This window comes from Mytilus edulis, chromosome 12 (genome assembly GCF_963676685.1).
Source record: "Mytilus edulis chromosome 12, xbMytEdul2.2, whole genome shotgun sequence".
In the NCBI taxonomy this organism is placed as follows: Eukaryota; Metazoa; Mollusca; class Bivalvia; order Mytilida; family Mytilidae; genus Mytilus; species Mytilus edulis.
In genome coordinates this window covers 58,222,724-58,244,581 of record NC_092355.1, presented here as the reverse complement: position 1 = coordinate 58,244,581, position 21,858 = coordinate 58,222,724, and the positions used below count along the sequence as shown (strand labels likewise).

Below are 21,858 nucleotides of genomic sequence, written 5' to 3'. Positions count from 1 at the left end.
TATGTCCAATATGTCAAGATCTATAAGTCCTTAGTTTTGTTGCTGCCACTTAATTGATCATTTTAAGGACATTGTCAGTGTTTGGCTATTAGCCTAAATATCATTAATATCATTATAAAAAGAGATAAACAATTGATCAAAAGTTCCTTAAGGTATTTTGTTTATAAATTGTATCCGAGGTTTTGACCAATCAATGAAATAAACATTGCTGCTATGGCTAAAAATAAAACATAGTGGTCGAATGCAGTGTTTGCCATATATATCAAAAACTTTAACGTTGGGTAAATATGTTTGATAGATCAGGGTCTATCAACCGTTAAATTTTCCGAAGCAAACAGAACACCCAATAGTTGGAATGCAGCCACTATATTGGCAATATTAAGAACATTTTGCAGTAATTAGTCATATTGAATATTATAGCGACAGCAAAGTAAGATCTATTAGTAAGTTAATACGAACATGATTGACCCTTAAAGGAGTTTAATTTGTCATAATTTGTTCATCTAGTTTGCTTACTTTGAAAAATCTTCTCCTTTGCAACTGCTGAATCAATTCAGCCAAACTTCGGTTGAATGAGTTTAAGAGTATCTAATATTCATTATATTGTACATGTATTTCCTTGAGCGATAGGAAACATAGCAGCTATAGTTTAAATGATTTTTTAATCCTAGGTTCTTCAACTTCGTACTTTATTTGACTGTTTTTACATTTAGCGTCACTGGTGAGTCTTTTGTAGACAAACCGCGCGTCTGATGCAAATACAAAACTTCAATCCTGGTATCTATGATGAGTTTATATTATCATAGGAGTAAAATGCAGTTGTTTGCTTCAGAAAAAAAATACGACATATACATAGAACATTTAAATGCATTGTTTAGCTACTCAGAAATGTATGCATGTACCTTGACCTATAATGGTCTACTTTTTTAAATTGTTTTCTGGATGGAGAGTTGTCTCATTGGCACTCGTACCACATCTTCTTATATCTACACCCCAAGGGTGACTGGAGTATAGAAATATGGTCACTTGGTCTTCTCCCGACCGGCAGTAAAACGCTTGCCGAAGTGGGGCGTCCGTTTGGCTGTGCGGGATGTATCAAGTTCGCAGTCACGTCCGGTTAGAAGGGGGACGTTAAACCCGATGCCTCGTGTAAGAAGAGTGCCACTCTCTTTGCACGTTAAGAACCCTTGCAACAACTCTTTGGGGTCCGTATATGGCCTATTGCAAGGCAAAATTTCTGTCCCTATCCAATATACCCTCATCTTCCAGTGGCAGTCAAAATTTCTCCGACCATCATCCCAGATGGCCTCTTTTGTATCAACCTACCTATTGTATTTGTTCTCGTCCTGAATATGCATAAAATATTTGCCACTGGACGTTAGGCAACCAACAATCAATCAATCAAATCAATCATCTTATATCTATGTACTGAAAAGAAAAAATAGTCATTGATGAAAGATTTAAGTAAAATATCGTCTGAGCCTCTTGTTTATTATACTATCTAAGCAAATGTATATTAAACTTGTATATACATCCTTTTCTTCGTGTCTGGTATCCAATCAAACAGTCGAGTTAACACTTAATTAAAAGTTACAAAATTCAAAAATACAGAAATTAAGCATTAGTAATTATAAGCATGGTCAGTCTGAAGGAACAAGTGCATCATTAGGTTTCTGAAGTCTATTATTCAACCGTCGTGGTAAATAATAAAATGTTTTCATGAGCAGTGATGCGATCTTTCTATGCATGAATATTAAATTTCATATTTTTTGTTTAGTTAATATGAACTAGGAAAAACAACAATTCTTGATTCTTTGAGTGTTTTTGGTAAATCGGCACACCTAGGTATATTTCGGTACTCTAACTTTTTAGATCTACCGAGGTGCGCCGAATCGGTTATGCAGTTAGTTTATTATAAGAATTATATTCCCTTAGGACCTCGCAGATATTTTAAGTTTAGATATTTATATATATATATATATATATATTTAGCATACATTTTACGAATGAACGATTTTAATTTGCGAAAAGCGCAAATTCGAATAATTGTCCGCGCAAACGTAGAAAAAAATAGTGCGCTGATATACACATTTTAACGGAGAAGCAGACGATACAAAAGGTTTATCAAAATTGATAAACATTATAAATCTGTCATTAACTGTATACAAATTATAACATAGACAACTTAAGCAAGAAGTAACATCAAATACTGAGGTGATCTCAACCAGTCATGCGTTGTATAAAGTTGTTTTCCTCTTTTTATATATAAACATTGCGGAGAGTGATTACCTATAAACGAGGAAGTCTAAAAATAATATTGTATTGACATCGTATGTATCCATGTATTTGTATTATTTTCATAGGAGCGACTTAAAACTAGAGGCTTTTAATTAACGGTTTATTTGAAATGTCAAGGTTTATTTTAGCTTGAAAAAGGAATAACTCCTAAATTATAATCAACAAGTCAATCAAATTTATAAACATGTGCAAAGTTACCTTGTGTACAAAAAATACGTACTGCAAAAATATGCCTCAAATCTACCGGAGACTGTTAGATGACAATGAGACCCTACTGGTCTTTCAATGTCAATAAAACTTGTCCAAATTTCAGAACAAAATGCACAGGGCAATGATGAGACCCCTCTGATCCCTCGATCGTCATGATTGGTATTATACAGAAATTTATTCAATTTAAAGATACAAATGACTTCAAAGGGAATTTGGGTAAACTTCGTTTTTTATGTTCATTGAGGGATTAAAGTGCCAGTTCGATATTCCGCCATAAGTTCTTAATATATAGTGAAATCCTTCCGGAGACTACTTTAATGCCAATAGTATTTTAAGGTGTATGAAATTGAATAACCATTTAAACTGGGTATATATGTTTCAGTTAATTTGAATAATCAGTGATTATGTAGAATCCCTGAAATTTTTAGGGATTAAGTAGAATCACTGGCTAGTTTAGGGATTATATAATCACTAAAACTTTCAGGGATTATGTATAATCACTAGAAAAAAAAACATTAGGGATTATACATAGTAACTTAAATGAAGAAATAGTTTTATCTATAAAGAAAATGAATAAAAGTCAAATAATGTATTCTATAAAATCATATTAAAACATTATTATAAACATAAATTGTAAAATGCTAAGCACAATATATCAAAATGATAACCCCATTGTTTTTAAATGTTAGGCACAATATATTAAAATGTTAAACACAATATATTAAAATGTTAAACACAATATATTAAAATGTTAAACACAATATATTAAGATAATATGCTTCACATTTGTTTCTATCACAATATCCGCATTTTAAAAAACCTATTCCTTCACATATCGAATCATTTTTGTCGACACACCTAAGAAAAAAAAGTGTTCAGTAAAACCTTCTCAAGGTATCCCGAAAAAAAGGGAATTAGCAACATCGAACCTGTTCGAGCAAAATACCATATTTTGTGGCCAGGCAATATTCTTTTTCAGATTTTTTGTGAACAATTGCCAATGTTTTTGATTTGGGGTTTCCCTTTCCTATTTTCCCCTGCGGAATTAAAAATATTACAACAAATGCCAGCTTCCTCTAAAAGTTTTTTCTATTTATCAATCCTTAATTCTGACTGTTTTTATCATCATGACATATAGATGTGAAAGTTCTCTTAGTTTGAATGTTCTTGTTCATTTGACAAAAAAAAAAAACAAAAAAAAAACAAAAAAAACTAAACTAAACCACGAAACAGTTGTTCCATAATCTTCTTTACCACAAATAACAAGCTCTGTGGATTTACAAATAGAACATCAATATGCATTTGATGCTGGCTTTTAAGCAACAAACAATACACGTAAAGTTATCGCTATTAAGGGAATGTTGATTATCATTAATTTTGAAGTCTTCAACTTTATCTCGAAACCCTGTGTTCGTTACATCTTTAAGATTATCCTCTGTGTTTAAAAGCAAAATTATTTCATTTAGCAAGGAATATGAAAGAAAAAAAAATGATAATTTGCCTATATTATATATTTTTTAACAAACAAAAGGATCCTTAAACTATTGATAATCTCTGAAAACATATTAGGGAATATGTAGAATAATTATTAAAATGTTCAGTGATTATATAAAATCACTGCTCATTTTCAGGGATTATACATAATTACTAATGATTTCAGTGATTCTACATATTCCCTGACAAATCAGGGATTCTACATAATCCCTGATTATATAAATTCACTGTAACATATATACGGATCGTATCAAAAGAATTTCCGAAAAGTTTACCCAAATTCCTTTTGATGTCACTCTTATCTTTATACTTATTAACTGTGTGTATAATTTTATGTAGAGTGAGGGCTCATGTAGTTCTGATTAAAGCTATGTGTGTGGGAATTTTTTTGATAGCGCATTTATATATATATATGGGAAGTCTACTGGAATATCAAATAATGGGACATTGAAAAAAAAGTGAGGTCTCACTCTTTTTTCAGCGTTCTCCGGTAGGATTTCACTATATTTATAGTTATCAAATTGGTACTTTGAGCCCTCCATAAACATAGCAGACGAAACGTTTACCCAACTTTCTTTTGATTTTTCTCATAATTATATATTAATTAACGCCCTGTGTCTTCTTTCATGTATTACGTTTGCATGTTTAGTCAATCGAAGATAATCTTTTATATATTTTTTCATATCTTACTTGAGTGGTCGTTAAGTTTTGTTTCTTGAAATATCATCTGTAGAATGTACATATTTGATATAATGTTTTGATAAAAACCTATATTATATAAAGGGGAATATGCGATTTACATAAGGATTGAATATGAGTACAACATTGAATTAAGATAACTTGAATTGGTCACAAAAACAATTTCTCTCTTTTACTCTTTTCAATTATCACTATCATGATATTTATGTAACCGAATGAGGGGCAAACGATACAAGATGGACACTGAAGCTCTTTGTTCGAAAATTCAAACAGACAAAAGACGGAGAAAAGATACCAAAGGGATAGTCAAACTCATAAATCTAAAACAAACTGACAACGCCATGGCTAAAAATGAAAAAGAAAAACAGAAAAACAATAGTACACATGACACAACATAGAAAACTAAAGAATAAACAACACGAACCCCAACAAAAACTAGGGGTGATCTCAGGTGCTCCGGAAGGGTAAGCAGATTCTGCTCCACATGTGGCACCCGTCGTGTTGCTTATGTGATTACAAATCCGGTAAATAGTCTAATTCGGTAGGTCACATTCATGAAAGGGAAGGGGATTGTAGTTACGACGTAAGGAACATATCCGATATCATTTGTGAAACGGTTATTCCATAACGGTCAACCAACTCGTGATGGCGTCCGTAAAATTTACGAAGGGATGATTTCAACTTCACCATTTGGAACTCTTGGTTTAATAGCTTCCTTGTGAGCAGTAACCCTCTTTCAAGAAAATCATGATAGGAAATGCAAGCACGGGAATATCGTATCAATTGGGAGATATATACCCCGTATGCAGGTGCTGCTGGAATGTTGCTACTAAGAAATGGAAAGTTCACAATTGGAAAGCTGAAATCATCTCTTTTGTCGTAAAGTTTTGTTTTCAACCGACCCTCATTGTCAATTTCTAGATGTAAGTCAAGATATGAAGCCGACTTAACTGTATCTTTAGTATCCTTTATCTGCAATTCGATGGGATAGATGCGTTCCACATAGTCACCAAATTTTGAATTGTTTAGTGAAAGAACGTCATCTATATAGCGGAAAGTAGAGTTAAAGGATATTGCTAACTTCTTATCTTTCTTCCTAAGAAGTTCCTGCATGAAGTCAGCCTCATAATAATAAAGAAACAAGTCGGCAAAGAGAGGGGCACAGTTTGTTCCCATTGGGATGCCGACACTCTGTTGAAAAACATGTCCTCCGAACGTTACAAATATGTTGTCAATCAAGAAATCAAGCATCAAAATTGACAAATGATGGTTCACAAAACACAACATAAAACACGAACCCCACCGAAAACTTCTCTCAGGTGCTCCGGAATGGTTAGCATATCTTGCGCAACATAATTTCGAATTACGATTAACGATTAACGAACCGGTCTTGACTTTACATATATCATTTAAATGTAATTAAAAACTAAAACTAAAAAGTTTAGTTAAAACAAATAAGCTCCTTTAAATGTACGTCTTAATTATTAGATATTTTTACCTATTTGTAACGACAAAAGCGACACAATTGTTCGATTATTTAATACTATACATTACAAAAAATAACAATATGATATTATTCGCTTGGTTTCATGATTGAAGGTTTGATTTTATCATTAATAGACATATTGTTTTCCTCAATTACCTGTCACAGTATGAAATACAAACTCCACCTTTTGGAAAACACATATATCTCGATGTTATCCATTAGTTTTATTGATTTTTGGTTTAAGATACTTCCCAGACCGTAATATCTATATTTTCATATATATTAACATGATATACGTTACCAAAGTCAAGTAGTTGTGGGTCATTAAAAATGTAACAAGAAAACAATAGATTTTAACACATTTAATAAAAAGAACTTGTTATACATATAAATTGTATGGTATTAATTTCAAACTGTTATAATTTAAGAACAAGCACTCCGAAAACAACGCTCTTATCTGGTCTTTTGCGAAGTAAGTGATTTTATTGTGTGCCACTAAAACAGTAAGTATGTTTTTCTTTATTTGCTTAAAATCAATGAATCTTAAATGTTCTAATTTAAAAATCGAGCTCAAAATTAAAAATCTATGTACTTGGTCTGAATCGCATAATCTGAATCTCATATTATTCTCTATTCTTTATGAAATCAAACATTATTTACCCTTGCACCTCCATGTGGACTAATTTAAGTACAGAGCTAAAAGTCCAGAATCTAAAAAACACGAATATTAAAGAACCAAAAGAGCTGAAGACTTTGTTAATACTGAATTCGAGGAAAATTCAATCGCAAAGTCCCTTATCAAATGGCAAATTCAAATGACAAAAGAAATCAAACGAATGGACAACAACCTGACTTAGTACAGGCATTTTAAAATGTAAATTCCATTAAGGTGATTGACAAATACGAAAGGTATACAAAGTATTAAAAGAGTATTGATTGTGTACCCTTTTGAACACTTCTTCCGAAACGAATCCGATGACAATCAGCAAGATCAATTTTAATCGTTCTTTTGTGATATCAAACATTGAGGTACAGTTACATAGAGATCCATAGATTTATACTCTGTTATTGTTACTCTTCAACAGCCAGAAATATTGTTGGGTTTTTTGTCATCTAGTTCCTAAACGGTTTATGTTATAACCCCTAAAAGTTAATAGTTACGTGGTCGATTATGGTCTGGAGCATTTAAAACGCCGCTCAGATTTAACTATTTCATAAGCTGATTTAAGGTAGCACAATACAAAGATTTTTCATCCCCAATCAGACATCTTTAAACTGATGTAATTCCACTCATCTTTCTTTAAATTTTATAAATGAGGTACCAAAAGAAAGAAGAAGGATTAATCTTTCAAATTGTGATAATTTCATTACGACATAATTATTACATCAGTTATTATCATGTAATTAGTTGCTATATTGTGATGTCTATACTTGAATGAATTTAGCTTCTTTGTTATTCATAGCATCCAAAAATATTTTATAGAGTCTTGCACAACACAGTTTGACCTCCAAAACTGTGTCTCAGATTTTTCCTATTGTATTTCATTCTCTCATAAATCGTCAATGAAGTTTGCAACATCAATTCATAAGAGACCACTCAATTCAATTGGGTATAAAATTTGTTCTATTGATGTTTTTTGGAAATCTGAGACACAGTTTTGGAGGTCAAGCTGTGTTGTACAAGAATATATAAAATATTTTGGGACGCTATGAAGAACAAAGAAGCTAAATTCATTCAAGTGTAGACATCACAATATAGCAACTAATTACATAATAATTAATTATGTAATAATTATGTCATAATGAAATTATCACAATTTGAAAGATTAATCTTTCTTCTTTCTTTTGGTACCTCATTTATAAAATATAAAGATGGATGAAATGAATTACATCAGTTTAAAGTTGTCTGATTGGGAGTGACAAAATCTTTGTATTGTGCTGCCTTAAATTGTATGTTACATCTAAACAAGTTTCTTCATCAAATTGTTAACTTTATAATGCTAACCTAATAATAAGAAATGCATCTGTTTGCAGGATAAATTCTTTGAAAGTAATTCGGAAGTAAATACCAAGTATTTGGGATCGTGTATTGGTGTCATTCTACATTATTCAACAATGGCGTCACATCCCGCACTACATAATGGAAAAGTTTACAGACTTCTGGCACAAGATGATAATCCTGAGCATGGATTATTTGCTAAAGACTATTATATGAATGAGCGGTCGACAGTTACAGCTGCGTATCATGTTGCCTGGGGGAGTAGTAATAATAGACGGGATTCAAAATATATCTCGGCTTGTCTAAATTATAATGACGCATTAAGATTCTCACAGAGAAATCAATTCTTAAATGGCCACATTGTAAGCATTGATACAGATCAATTGAATGTTCTACATGTATATGATCCAAACGTTAGGCTGCAGTTAAATGCAGAACAAAACGAAGAAAATCCGGTAACTATTTCGAATTTCGACTCTTTTGCCAATGAAAGAAAGGAAGTGCTTATAGTTGGTCCCATTCCAGCCAACTGTGTGACGATTATAACAAATAGAAAGGATCTTCCTAATCGCCATGGAAATGTACCGCGCCACTAGTTGTATCGACTTATTCATTTACAAAACATTGAATGGTTAAAATCAGCTGAAATGTTCAATCATTATCCTTTCACTTCTTGTTTGAAAAATAATAAATATATTATTGTGCACGGCATTGACGTTGAGTTCATAATTCTTTTTAAAGCCACAAAAGTGCTAAGTAATGTTGGGTACTTTCATGTTTACATGATAATTGGTTAAAAGGTGCGTTTGTATTCATATTCTAGAAATGTAAATTTTGTTTTTGAATTATATGAGATTTGGGATAAACGTTAACGATAAACAAATTATGTGATGTGCTACATGATGACGCTTCGGACCCCGGTTAGTGTCAGGCTGTAGTATAATTCTAAGCCACTTTCGCGACTTTGCTGTAGTCGTTTTATAACTTATTACTTGGTTATAACAAATTAATAACTCGTTACAACGTTGTTTGTATCAATTAGTAATCATGTAAGTTATGTCATGTTACTTTAACATTGTTTGCATGACACGATTGTTTTGAGGCTGCATAGAACCATGTCACTATTTTTAATTTCTATTTTATTTGGAAACTACGAATGAGAATCAACTCTTTTTCTTCTTTGAAACTTTAATAAGTCTTCTTAAATATTCATTAACAAGTGTTAATTATCATGGAACTGCCTATGTTTGCCCAATGTCCTTTCAATGCAAGATATAGAATAAAGACACGGTGATTCAAATTTTATAGCATGTTCATTGTTCCTATTTGTTACTTGTCGTATAATACGGTTATATACATCTATATCATATATAATCCATTGAATGTCTTTGTCGAATTTAGATCAGATTAACATCGAAAATTTGCCATTAACAAAGTTGCATTGCATCTCTTATAAACACTATAATATATTTATATGTCTAACCTTTATATTATAAGACATAAGTGTTCATAATGATAGTAAATACAGACAAGGGACAGCAGTGCCTTAAAAATAAATTTAAGAGAGTATTTGTTAAAGGTAGTAGACATGGTTGATGGGCTGATAAAAGGTTTAAACGGCACTTCCGGAGCACCTGAGACCACGCAGGGTTTTTAGAGTGGTCCATGTTGATCAGTCTTAAGTTTTCTAGGTTGTGTCTTCTTTACTGTTGTTTGTCTTTTTATCTCTCTTCTTTATGATAGAATTGAGAATGAAAACTTGGAATGTGTCAAAGACACAAACACAAGGCTTATGATCTGAAAAAGCCAAAGGCTATCAATGAGTCTTGAACGTTACGATGAGCAAATCCCATACCTCAAAGTTATCTATAAAAGGCCGAGAAATCACAAATGTTAAACAATGCAGACGAGAAAACTAACAGTATAATTTTTGTACAAAAAATGAACAAAAAAATATGTAACACAATAACACACTATTGATGGATTTTTTGTTGGTGTTTTAACGACATTTTTAGTGCAACTTTTTTGCTATTTCGTGGCGACCACTTTTAATGGGTTAGCTAGGTGGCGGAAGTTGAAGCACTCAGAGAAAACTACCGAGCTGATATAGGAAAAATGTTAATCCTAGTCAGTTAACATTGGAGACGATTGGATCCGCGCGGGCGGGAATCAAACTCACAACCTCAGTTTTGACAGGTTAGTGATTACAGTAGTAAAATTACTTATAGACCACTTGGCCATCAAGGCCCCCTAGCAACACACGACAACCACAGAAGTACAGGCTCCTGACTTTGAAAAGCCACATTATACATACAGAATGTGGCGAGGTTATCCATGTTAGCAGGACCAACCCTAGGACAGTAGTGTAGCAGTAATACATAAGAACGAGCTATAAAAAAAAAGTTGAAAAAGTCTGTTGTCTGGTCGGGTTGTTGTCTCTTTGACACATTCCCCATTTCCAATAACAATTTTGTTAACTCATCAGATGGATACATTTCAATATTGTTATTTATTTCATTGACGTATTATATTGTCAAACATTGCTTGCAAGAGTGAATTCGAAAAACGAGTTACTGCGATCAACCAAACCTACATTACAGTCCTTGTTTTATTTGTACGAAGGAATTTAGTAAAGAAATACTGCATATTCGGATAGGCATGAGTGGGATAATTTAAATCCATTGAATACCAGATACACGTATGTATTAATGACTTGACGACGTCTGTGTTATTATACATATGAAATTCCTTTAAACGAAGTGGAAATTTTTATAACTTGAAAGGTAATCTTAATTATTTACTTTTTTAAAGGAAAAATAGAGTTGTATATATATATGGGATTGAAACAAGTAAGAATACACATTAGACCTACATGCATGCGTATTAAAGAGTCAACTTATGACTGAAAATTGTAATTATTGCGCATTTTCAAATTGTTGAATGCCAGATATCTGTTTTCTTTAAATGGACCCCTCCGACATCATTTCTTTTGGAATCTTCGGAATCCGGTAATGGGTAAAGGTATAACACGTATATGAATTTCCTTTTTATACCTCATTTGGAACTTAAATTTAAAAAAAAACATTGTATATTGTTTTTTGTATCTTTCATATTTTTTATCAAGTGCGTGCAAGTCAGGAAAATGACAGTTTTAACCGTTCGTTTGATGTGTTTTATCTTTTGATTTAGTTATTTAAATACGGGGATCTTTTTACTATTTTGTGATAATAAGTATTACGTATTACGTATTACATATAATGTTCATGCCATTTTGTTGTGGCGATCTTAAGTAAGAGAAAGGAAATAAAAAAATTAAAATAATTTATTATGAAGGAGCGTAACTGTAGAACGGTATAAATGATACCATCAAAATTCATACTTGATCTGTGTCTAGTGATTATAAGCATTGTGTACAAGTTTATAACATTTGGTTGAGGCAAATTAAAATTGGAGAAAGGAAATTAAACAATTCAGCAATTTTTCAATTTATAAAAGGGCATTATTGTAGAACGATTAAAGGGATACCACAAAAACAAGCAAAATTCAAAATTGATCTGTGTTTTGTGGTAATAAGCATTGTGTTTAAGTTACATCATGTTTAGTTGAGGCAAACTGAAGTTAGAAAACAGAAACTAAATTTTCCATTTATTAACTAAAGGTTCATATCTCAAGAACGGTGAACGTGCTCCTCCGAAATTCAAACTCAATCTGATTTTTGTGGTTATAAGCATTGTGCATAAGTTTCATAATACTTGGTTAAGGCAAAGTTAAGGAACGAAAATCAACTTTGCGACGTACGTACGTACAGACATACAGACGAACAAGGGTAAAACTTACCCCATCGAACTAAATATAAAGGATATAACAGATACAGTGAAGTCGGCCTCAAATCTTGACCTACATCAAAGGAATTGTCAAAGAGGGTCTGTTGAAAACAAAAGTTTACGACAAAAGGGATGATTTTAGCTTCCCAATAGTGAAATTTCCATTTCTAAGTAGCAACTTTCCAGAAGCGCCTGCATACGGAGTATATATCTCCATAATTGATACGATTTTCCCGTGCTTGTATTTCCTACCATGATTTCTTTAATAGAGGATTGTTGCTCGCTCACATGGAAACTATAAACGAAGAGTTCAAAATGGTCAAGTTGAAATTATCCCTTCTTAAATTGTGGGGACGCCATCACGAGTTGGTTGGCCGTAATGGAATAACCAACCATTTCACACATGATATCGGATATGTTCCTTACGTCGTAACTACAATAACATTCCTTTTTCATGAATGTTACCTATCGAAATTAGATAATTACCGGGTCTGTAAAAACATGAGCAACACAACGGGTGCCACATGTTGAGCAGGATCTGCTTTCTATGCTGTGTCGTGTGTACTATTATTTGTCTGTTTGTCTTTTTCATTGTTAGCCATGGCGTTATTTATTTCGATTTATGAGTTTGAATGTCCCTCTGGTATCTTTCGTCCCTCTTTTAATGCCTCTTTTGCTACGGCAAGAGGGGGGGAAACTACGCTTTTATTATAGTTCTTAATTTTGACCTAGCACTTGACTGCATATCAATACTGCTTTACTCTGACTTACTTGCCAGGTATCCATAAAGTTAAAGCATTGTATTGTAATAGGGTACTTTATTATTCAAACATTTCATTCATATTACGCTAATTCAAAATGACTGAATACTAGTATGTCCAGCTCTGCACATACGTGCAAATTGCGAAAACAGTTTTCAGACAACAAAAATCGACAAACAGCTTGGTTTCAAACATTTGACAAGTGTCAATTATAGGGGTTTTCTAAATGGCTATTAATATATGATAGAGACAATTTTATGCAAAGGAAATCAAACCGTCAGTGTATATTATATGCACATACTTTGCACATTACAAAGAGGAAATTACATTAATTGTCTCACTGTTATATTGATTTCTTATTAATTCAAAGTTTTTATAGTTACTGTATATTTAACGCTTTGTTTTCAACTTTTACAATTGCATATGCCTTACTAACTGGAATACGCATAAGATATTAGTACGTTTGCAGTTTAGATTTTGTGCACGATAACTATTTCTTAACCCAAGAAGAAGCTTATCTTTTTTTTCAGGTAACACACACATTTTTATTTTAATTTGGTTACGTTTTTGCAAAAAAATATGCGCAGAGATACTCGCCGCTGAATCCATGAGTAAGTTACAATTACGCCCCAAAGGCATTCCAAATCCACAAATCAATACCGGTAACATAAAACATCTTCTGAAAGTGGAACTGTGTCTGGACAGTTTAAGATAATGACGTTTTCCCTGTCTTGAGGAAATGTTTTTTTTTTTTCTTTTTTATGTAAAATAAATGTAATCATCTCATTACGGCCTTCAGATACGAAAACCTGACATCTGATATTTACAGTAATATCAACGTTCAACATATGGCAAATATTTGCTAGAATTCTCATTGAGACCTATGAAATGAGAAACATAACAGACAAAACTGTTAATAGACTAATAATTGTGACTAGAGTTATATGGAAGTATATGCCCCTGTTATTTTTCAAAATATTTGATATATATATATGTTTACAAGTTATTTTGCATATAGTTCAAAGAATAGTTTATTTGGTCAACATGATTACTGAGAAGCTTAATATATGTTTACAGGTTGCATAATGTTCAACTAAATAATAAAATCACTCGCAGAAATGACAGCAATCAAGTATACAACAAAGCTAGCAACACCAACATGTATCACACAAACTGGATACCCAGCAGAAGTAGTAGTCCCTGCGTTTCAATTTACACCTTTAGACGGAAAGGTTTATAGACTTCTTAGACCAGCTGAACGTGCTCAATTTGGAATATCTGCTAAATCTAAGTTTTCTGATATAACAGCTGCTTACCATGTTGCCTTGGGTAGTAGTATAGATAGAAAGGATTCAAAATATATTTCAACCTGTTTGAACTTTAATGACGCTTTGTTGATTTCAACGAAAAATCGTTTCTTAAATGGAGACATTGTTAGTATTAATGTTGACAACGCTCCATTGACTGTTATACATGTATGGAATGCAGAGGTGAGAAAACAGATCAATTTCGAACAACAGGTTACTGATACGGTCATTAAAAATAAATTCGAAACATTTGCAAAATACAACAATGAGGTCCTTTTAGTTGGAGATGTGCCAGCAAATTGTATGCAAATTGAAACATATAAACAGTTCCTTCCTAATTTCTTTGGAAATATAGTATGTTCCATATAAATATATGGACTCATTTAATAATGCATATCAATTGTATTATTAACAAGAGGCTGTCAGAGAGACTGGCAACCGGATTTGCCTGCAGACGTCGAACCCTTAACATTTTAGCAAGTATGGACACAACATTTTAGCTTAAAACAGTTAATTTGGATTGAGAGCATGGGTTTGTAAATCATATTAAATGTGAAGAACTGAAAAATTTGAAATGAACATTTACCTATTTAATATTTTTTGTTCAAAGGAAAAAAATGTAAATCTAAACTTATATTATGTATGATTTAACCCTGAACTCTGAAAGTTGATATGATGTAATTGATATCATGTTATATTTATATTTTGAATTATAATCAAACATGGTTAATAGTTTTCAAAAAATATCTGTCACTCCAATAGTTGATAATTACCAGTTTTTGTAATCTTGTCTTCCTTTTTAACTAAAATGCATAGTTCATATGCCCTTTTTTGTGTTTCTTTGATGCATATGACATGGCTCTGTACTTATACATCCCGTCATTGTGTAAATTGTGCTATTGTAAAAAAAATTGTATTCTTGTCTTTCATTTTTTCTAACGTGCTTTGTCTATATGCCTTTTTGTGCTTCTGTGTTCAAGTTTTTAAAAGTAATTTAAAAGATTATAGCACAATGTTGACTGCTGAAACCTCAAATTTTGACATTTTTACCTATTATGTCTGTTTGTTTTGTTCACACATCGTTGTGAATATAATGGAATTTGATGCGACTGTCATACAAGGAAGAGGTTGAGTATAAAACCAGGTTTAATCATACATAAGAAAATGCATGTACGAAAAAAAGGTATGCATTTAGAATATTTCACTTAATGAAAAATATATTGAATGACCATCACTGCATTGTTCTTTAATAGTTATAAGTCAAACTTGTCTAATTGTTTAGTATGTTCTTTGTAATTGATGGTTCGACTGTTTTACCAAGGTGACATTTCTTTCAAATGAATTCAAAGTTATTTGGTGTTATTAACTGTTGCTTCTGGAATTGATAAGATCTCAACATGTTATAAATACCTTTTCCTTTCTTTTGTGAAACATTGGATGGAAACTCTTTCCTTTTTATTTGCTTCAAATATTGATCTACAAATAATAAGTATGAAGTGTTCAAGTATATTAGCCATCAGAACAAATGAATTATAATTGATGATTGTTTACACGGGTGTCATTCGGTTTATCGAGAGAAATGATCGTGAAAGAATATCTAACGGCGGTCAAGTATTGAGAGACGATCGTGAAAGTTCTGGTAACGGATCGTGAAAGACATTTAATCTAATTACACAGACACATTTACGACAAAATAAACTGTCTGTCAAAATGGTTCAACATTATGATCAGTATGTCAGAATATCCAGTTTCAAAAGTACATAGTTATTACAAAACGACAAAAGGCAGATTGCTTCTCGACATTTCAATGACATAAAAAATGTAAACAAACACGATTTTTTCACAAATTCGACTAGATAAACTACGTTTATCAGAAAAAGGGCATTGTATTTGAATTAATTAAACGGTTCTCATATTTATTTTGTATAAATATAATCTGAAACTTGGTAAAAAAAGAACTATTTACACAAAATTGATTTTTTGAATCGTGAAAGATCACGTACCGCATTTTTGAAGATCGTGAAAAGGATAGTGAAAGATCTGATGCTACGTAGACGTTTACATTATTCTTTTTTATATGATAAAAAGTAAAATCACAAAAATACTGAACTCAGAGAAAAATCAATTCGGAAAGTCCATAATCACATGGCAAAATCAAATAACAAAACGCATCAAAAACGAATGGACAAGAACTGTCATATTCCTGACTTGGTACAGGCATGATAACTGATATTTGTTATTGGTATTGAGAAAGGCTTGATAGGTCAACATCATCAATAGGTTTAAGCCAAACAAGTAAAATGTTGAAGAGCATGGAGGATCCAAAATTCCAAAAAGTTGTACCAAATACGACTATGGTCATTCTTAGTTTTTCGAAAATTTCAAAGTTTTGTAAACAAGAAATTTGTATCAAATGACCACATTATTGATATTCATGTCAACACCGAAGTGTTGAATACTGGTCTGGTGATATCCTCGGGAACGAAACGTCCACCAGCAATGGCATCGACCCAGTGGTGTAAATAGTTATCAAAGGTACTAGGATTATAATTTAGTAAGCCAGACGCGCAAATACATTAAAATTATTATTTGGGCATTTGTGAACATGTTGTTTGTAAAATAGTTGGATGATTGTAGGATGAAGTTTTTTATTGTCATGTGAAGTACTCACTTATCATGAGTTATAGGATACCCATATTTTGTATATTGGATCCTATAAACTGAATGTTCGTCAGACAGGATTCACCTGACCCTGAATTTGCCTCATTTCATGAATGAAGATTCATTTTAGTGGTCAAGTCCGTATCGAGGATTCGTTAAGCTTTAGGATAACTGTCTGTTGTTATGATTGTAAGGTGTATATTTTCGACTTGTGCAAGGTTTCAACTAACATTGAACTCATTATCATGTACCATTCGGCAATGTCTGTTTTATGTTGTTTGGCCTTTTGAATATATACCTGTATGCTATAGCGACAAGGTGTTTCGTGTATGGTGTACATGTCTGTCTGCATGTTTCTTATATGACCATGATTACGTCAATTGTGTTTGATTTATTAAATGATAGTAAGATGTCTATGCCTGGTTGTCGGTCAAGGTTCATATACTTTTGACCTTATTTTTCGAATTAAGTGACCAAGCATAACTTTTACATTTGTCAGTTTCTAATGCAATGTAAGGATCGGAACACATTTATTTGGTGTACGGGATATTTGTAGAGATCTGTATGGCATAGTTCATCTGACCTTGACCTTTTTTTTTATGAAACATTGACAATCTTAAGCGCATTTGACACTTTTGAACACCAAATCGGAGGACTTACCTTGTTTTTATTGGATACCAAAGCTTCATAAAATTCCGTACAAACAATGGTATATATTGCTGGCTCATCTTCATGTTCCACTAAAGAATTGTCCATTAGATTGACTAACATTTTATCCGCAGTGAAAGAGGGTCTTCAGAAATACTGTGAAACTGTTTACTCGCGTAGTGGTATTAACCATATGTGGATTCTTAAAACTTCTAAAGAACTTCTAGACAATTTTAAATCTCAGTCTAATTCTGAAATTAGTTCTATCAAAACTTTTGATTTTTCAACCCTGTATACCACCATTCCCCATGTGAAAAATCGCCTAAAAGAAATAATCCACAATGCCTTTCGACATAAAAATGGTAGCATACGCTATAAATTTATAACTTTGGGATTTCATAAGGCATATTTGGTTAAAAGTGACAAACAAAAAGGTAAAACATGCTACACAAAAGAACAAGTGGTCAGTATGCTGGAGTTTCTTATCGACAACATATTTATTGAGTTTGGAGGTAGACTTTTGCAACAGATTGTCGGCATTCCTATGGGAACGAACTGCGCGCCTCTCCTTGCTGACCTCTTCTTGTTTTCATATGAATCGGAGTAGTTTAATTTCACTTTCAGATATATTGATGACGTTCTTTCCATTAACAATCCGAACTTTTCTGATTGAGTTCCATTAATATATCCACCAGAACTAGAAATTAAAGAGGCAACAGACATGACTTCCTCTGCCTCATTTTTAGTCTTATACCTCGAATTTGACATATACAGTCATCTCAGTACCAGAATCGATGACAAACGAGACGATTTTAATTTTGAAATTATCAATTTCCCCCACCTTAGTAGCAATATACCAACTTCACCTGCATATACATTTCCCAATTTAAACGGTATTCAAGAGCTTGCAGCTCCTACTCAGACTTTGTACAACGTCACCAGTGTCTGAGCAGAAAGTTGATGCAACAGGGGTATGTCAAGGAACGTCTCATCCTTTTTTCTAAAAATGTTCATCGGAAGGTATCAAGAACTTGTTGATAAATATTCCGTATCAACGTCACAAATAATACACGATGTTCTTGAAGTATAGATTTTGCGTATTGACGTTGTTTATCATCTTAATAGCGTGTTATGGTATTCTTTTTTTTTTCTTTTTTTTTGTCTTTATTAATATTACTTTCACTATTAAGTCTGTTTTTTGAGATATCCATTTGATGTGACTCTGTGCTTATGTATACTTGAACGACAAAATTACTTTATTTATTAATATTATTTTTACTGTTAAGTCTGTGTTTTGTGATATACATTTGACGTGACTCTGTATTTATGTATCCCGTCATACTTTGAACCACACAGTCAATTATAAAGTATTTCCACTTTTCCGTGGAAAGACCTATTGGTTTTCTTCTGATTATTATTTTTTTTTTCTTCCGCCTGTTTTTTGGTTTCGCAAGATGTCGATTTGGAATATGATATCAAACAGTTTATATGTTTTGAAACCAACTTAACCGAATACTTTCCCATATAAGAGTTATCTCCCCGAACACTGTTTTTTTTTTTTTTGTTATCTCTAAGGCTTCGCAACCGTAAAAAAAACAACCATTTTATTTTTCCAAATTGCTCGTTATATCCTCAGGATGTTCTGTTTTATTTCGATCGAAGAAGTATAGATTCCATTTGAGAGTTATTTTTCCTTTCGTCTTTGAAATTTGAAATGTATTTGTAACTGGAAAACCATTAGTGATAGAGGCCTAGGGTCTTTTTATTTGAGGTCCTTGGTAACAAAAAATTAAAATGAGGTCAATCTCAAAGCTTAAGGTCATTTTCAAAATTTTGATTTTGGCTCGTTATCTCTTATTTTCAGAAATCTTATAAGCTATCGACAAACTATTATCACACTATTGTTAGTTGCAACATTGTAACACGTAAATCTTAGTTGGAAGGGAACGTTGTTGTATGAGGTGAGTTTCCCCCTTTCTTATCTAGTATTAGTTGTATGGTAATATAATTCAGTAACAGTATAAGGTAGGGCATAGAGTCTTTTGATTTGAGATTCTTGGCTGATGACCTTGAAATTGAGCTCAAGGTCATAGGTAAATTTAACGTTCTACGTTTTGACCTTTGCTTTTACCTCATATGTATACATGATAAAGCCATTAGGCTTTTTGCATTTGGTTGCAAGAAATGTAATCTAGAAAAAAAGCCAATCGGAAGTGACCTTTTGTAAACTGGAAGTAGCTATATTTTGTTCTTAATTAATGTAAAAGTATATAGACCCATATTTTGTTTTAAAACTTCACATTTATATTCATTCAAGAATTAAATTAAAGTAAATATTACAACAAATATCAAGAGTCTATTTATGCAATAACGGAAAAAAATCTTTGTCAATATCGTCTTTCGTTCTGATTTAGAGTTGCACATTTATAAAAGTAGATTGCAAAGCAAGTTCTAAATTCCCATTTTCTTTGTAACATATATCACTGTGGATTCATCAAATTGACAGATTCTTCATAGTTAACATTTCCATTTCCATCAATATCAACATCAAAAGTCTTTAAAGTCTTCGTCTGTTACATGATCATCCCCTTTGTTCAGCAGTGCATCCTTTAATTCGTCATATGAGATCTTTAATGTATGTTTGAAGCTGACTCTTACACAGACAGTACTTTGAGGCTATTTGTTTCCACGATTCACAACTATCATTTTCATATTTACAACGCAAATCCAGAAATGTACCATGATTTGAAGATATTCTAAAATTACTCAAATGTTAAGGCTTAAAAGAGAGTACCCAACACTTCGGCTAAAATAGATTTGGCTCGTTTAATTTTCTAGAAGTTTTGACAAAGTATTTACTTTGACCTGTTTACAAAAATATGAAAAAATTTAGAAATTTTGAGGGCTCATTTTACTGGAATGATTTGGTTGGCTATACCGCATTTTGACAAATACTATTTTTTATCGTTGAAAAATTTGATTTCTCCTGACTAATAGCATGTGATTAAAACGGTGAGCTGATTTTTTAGAGTTATCTTCCTTAGGTGTTCTGTACCCCTTAAGTGTTTTGAAATTTAATTTGACAAATAGTTTTACTTAAATGGGTAAATATAACCATCAAGAATGAAAACTTTAAATATTAATAGAGAAAGAAAAAGTCTTATGACAGAAACATGCAGTTTATTAATTAACTTTTTTAAAACTATCCCTAAAGTTATCAATTAACAAAGATGACGATATATGATCCAACAGTCATATTTTATTGAACATAATATACAGAATAAGGCTGATCACTTGGCTTGTTCTTGCACGTGCAACACGTGATGCAGAATCTTGTGTACCTAAGATCTTGATTTTGTTTTCTTTCGTTGTGCTCGGTCTTTGATTTCTATGCTGTGTTTTGTAAACTGTTGTTTGTCTTAAGGTCGTTTTTAGTGTTTTACGATTGTGAATTTGTTTTCGACTTTGTTGATTGGCCCTTTGAAATATTTTACTCCACTAAAGCATAGTAGTACAATCATAAAATATTTCCCTCAACTGTACTTAAATTTTATTGTTTTTTAATTCATTAAACATAAAAAAACGTGTTGATAATTTATAAGCTTTACAGGATATGTCAACATATATCAATGTTCAATCATTTAGCGATTGCGTCTGCATAATTTTCCGAAAGGATTACGTGGAACATCATTATGAAGGGTATGCACTATCTAATAGTTCTGCAGGATGTGTATGCGATTAATATCTTGTATTGTTGCAATCTGTTAAACTGTATATCTTTGAAGACCAAATAACCAATAGTCAAATGCACGTCTTCAAAGAACTGGGAAAAAGTTTGTATTTTTTATATTCGAGTTGGCAAGGAAATGAGGAATATTTTTGGCCAGATTTTTAAGAACATTCCCTTTGAACAAATGTCAAAATGTGGGTGAAATATTTAAATACAGATTCGCCGACTAATTAACATTTATTTATATCTACATTTACATACTTCAGCTTTCAAATGTTCTGCATTAAGCGTTCCTGATAATGGTAATTCACAAAAAGCGATTCGGATGCATAAAATTAATAAAGTTTTCTTTTATTCTTTAACAACACTGGGTTGATAACGATGCTGGTGCACTATCAGTCCCCGAGTGTATCATCAGTTCAGTCGTCAGTGATTGGTACTGATATGATTAATTACATTTTTGTTATTAATTTTTAATGTATAAATTTTTATTTTATGAAACAACTTATGTTTTAACTGTCATGCAAAACTAAAAATAAACGAATTTTGTTATTAATGTTGGGTTGTGTTTGTCATATAGCTCTTTTTCAACTGTTTCGGTACTTATGCATTGTACGATTTCAAATATTTGACTTTGAGCGGTCCCAATGAAAAGTAATATCACAAAAATATCGAACTTCGATGAAATTCAAAATTTCAAAACAGAAAGTTCCTTATCAAGGTATATCATGAAAAGCGCGT

At 32.1% G+C, this 21,858-nt stretch overlaps 1 protein-coding gene and 1 long non-coding RNA gene across 2 annotated transcripts in view; one reads left to right on the top strand and one right to left on the bottom strand.

The window, feature by feature from the left end:
• Positions 1 to 21,858, bottom strand: part of LOC139499581 (endoribonuclease LACTB2-like) — a 273,549-nt gene that overhangs the window by 118,993 nt on the left and 132,698 nt on the right. The gene's annotated exons all lie outside the window — the stretch shown is intronic.
• On the top strand, positions 6,621 to 8,889 carry LOC139497344 (uncharacterized). The gene is made up of 2 exons (XR_011657751.1): positions 6,621 to 6,690; positions 8,222 to 8,889. It is a non-coding gene; the product is annotated as an uncharacterized lncRNA (long non-coding RNA).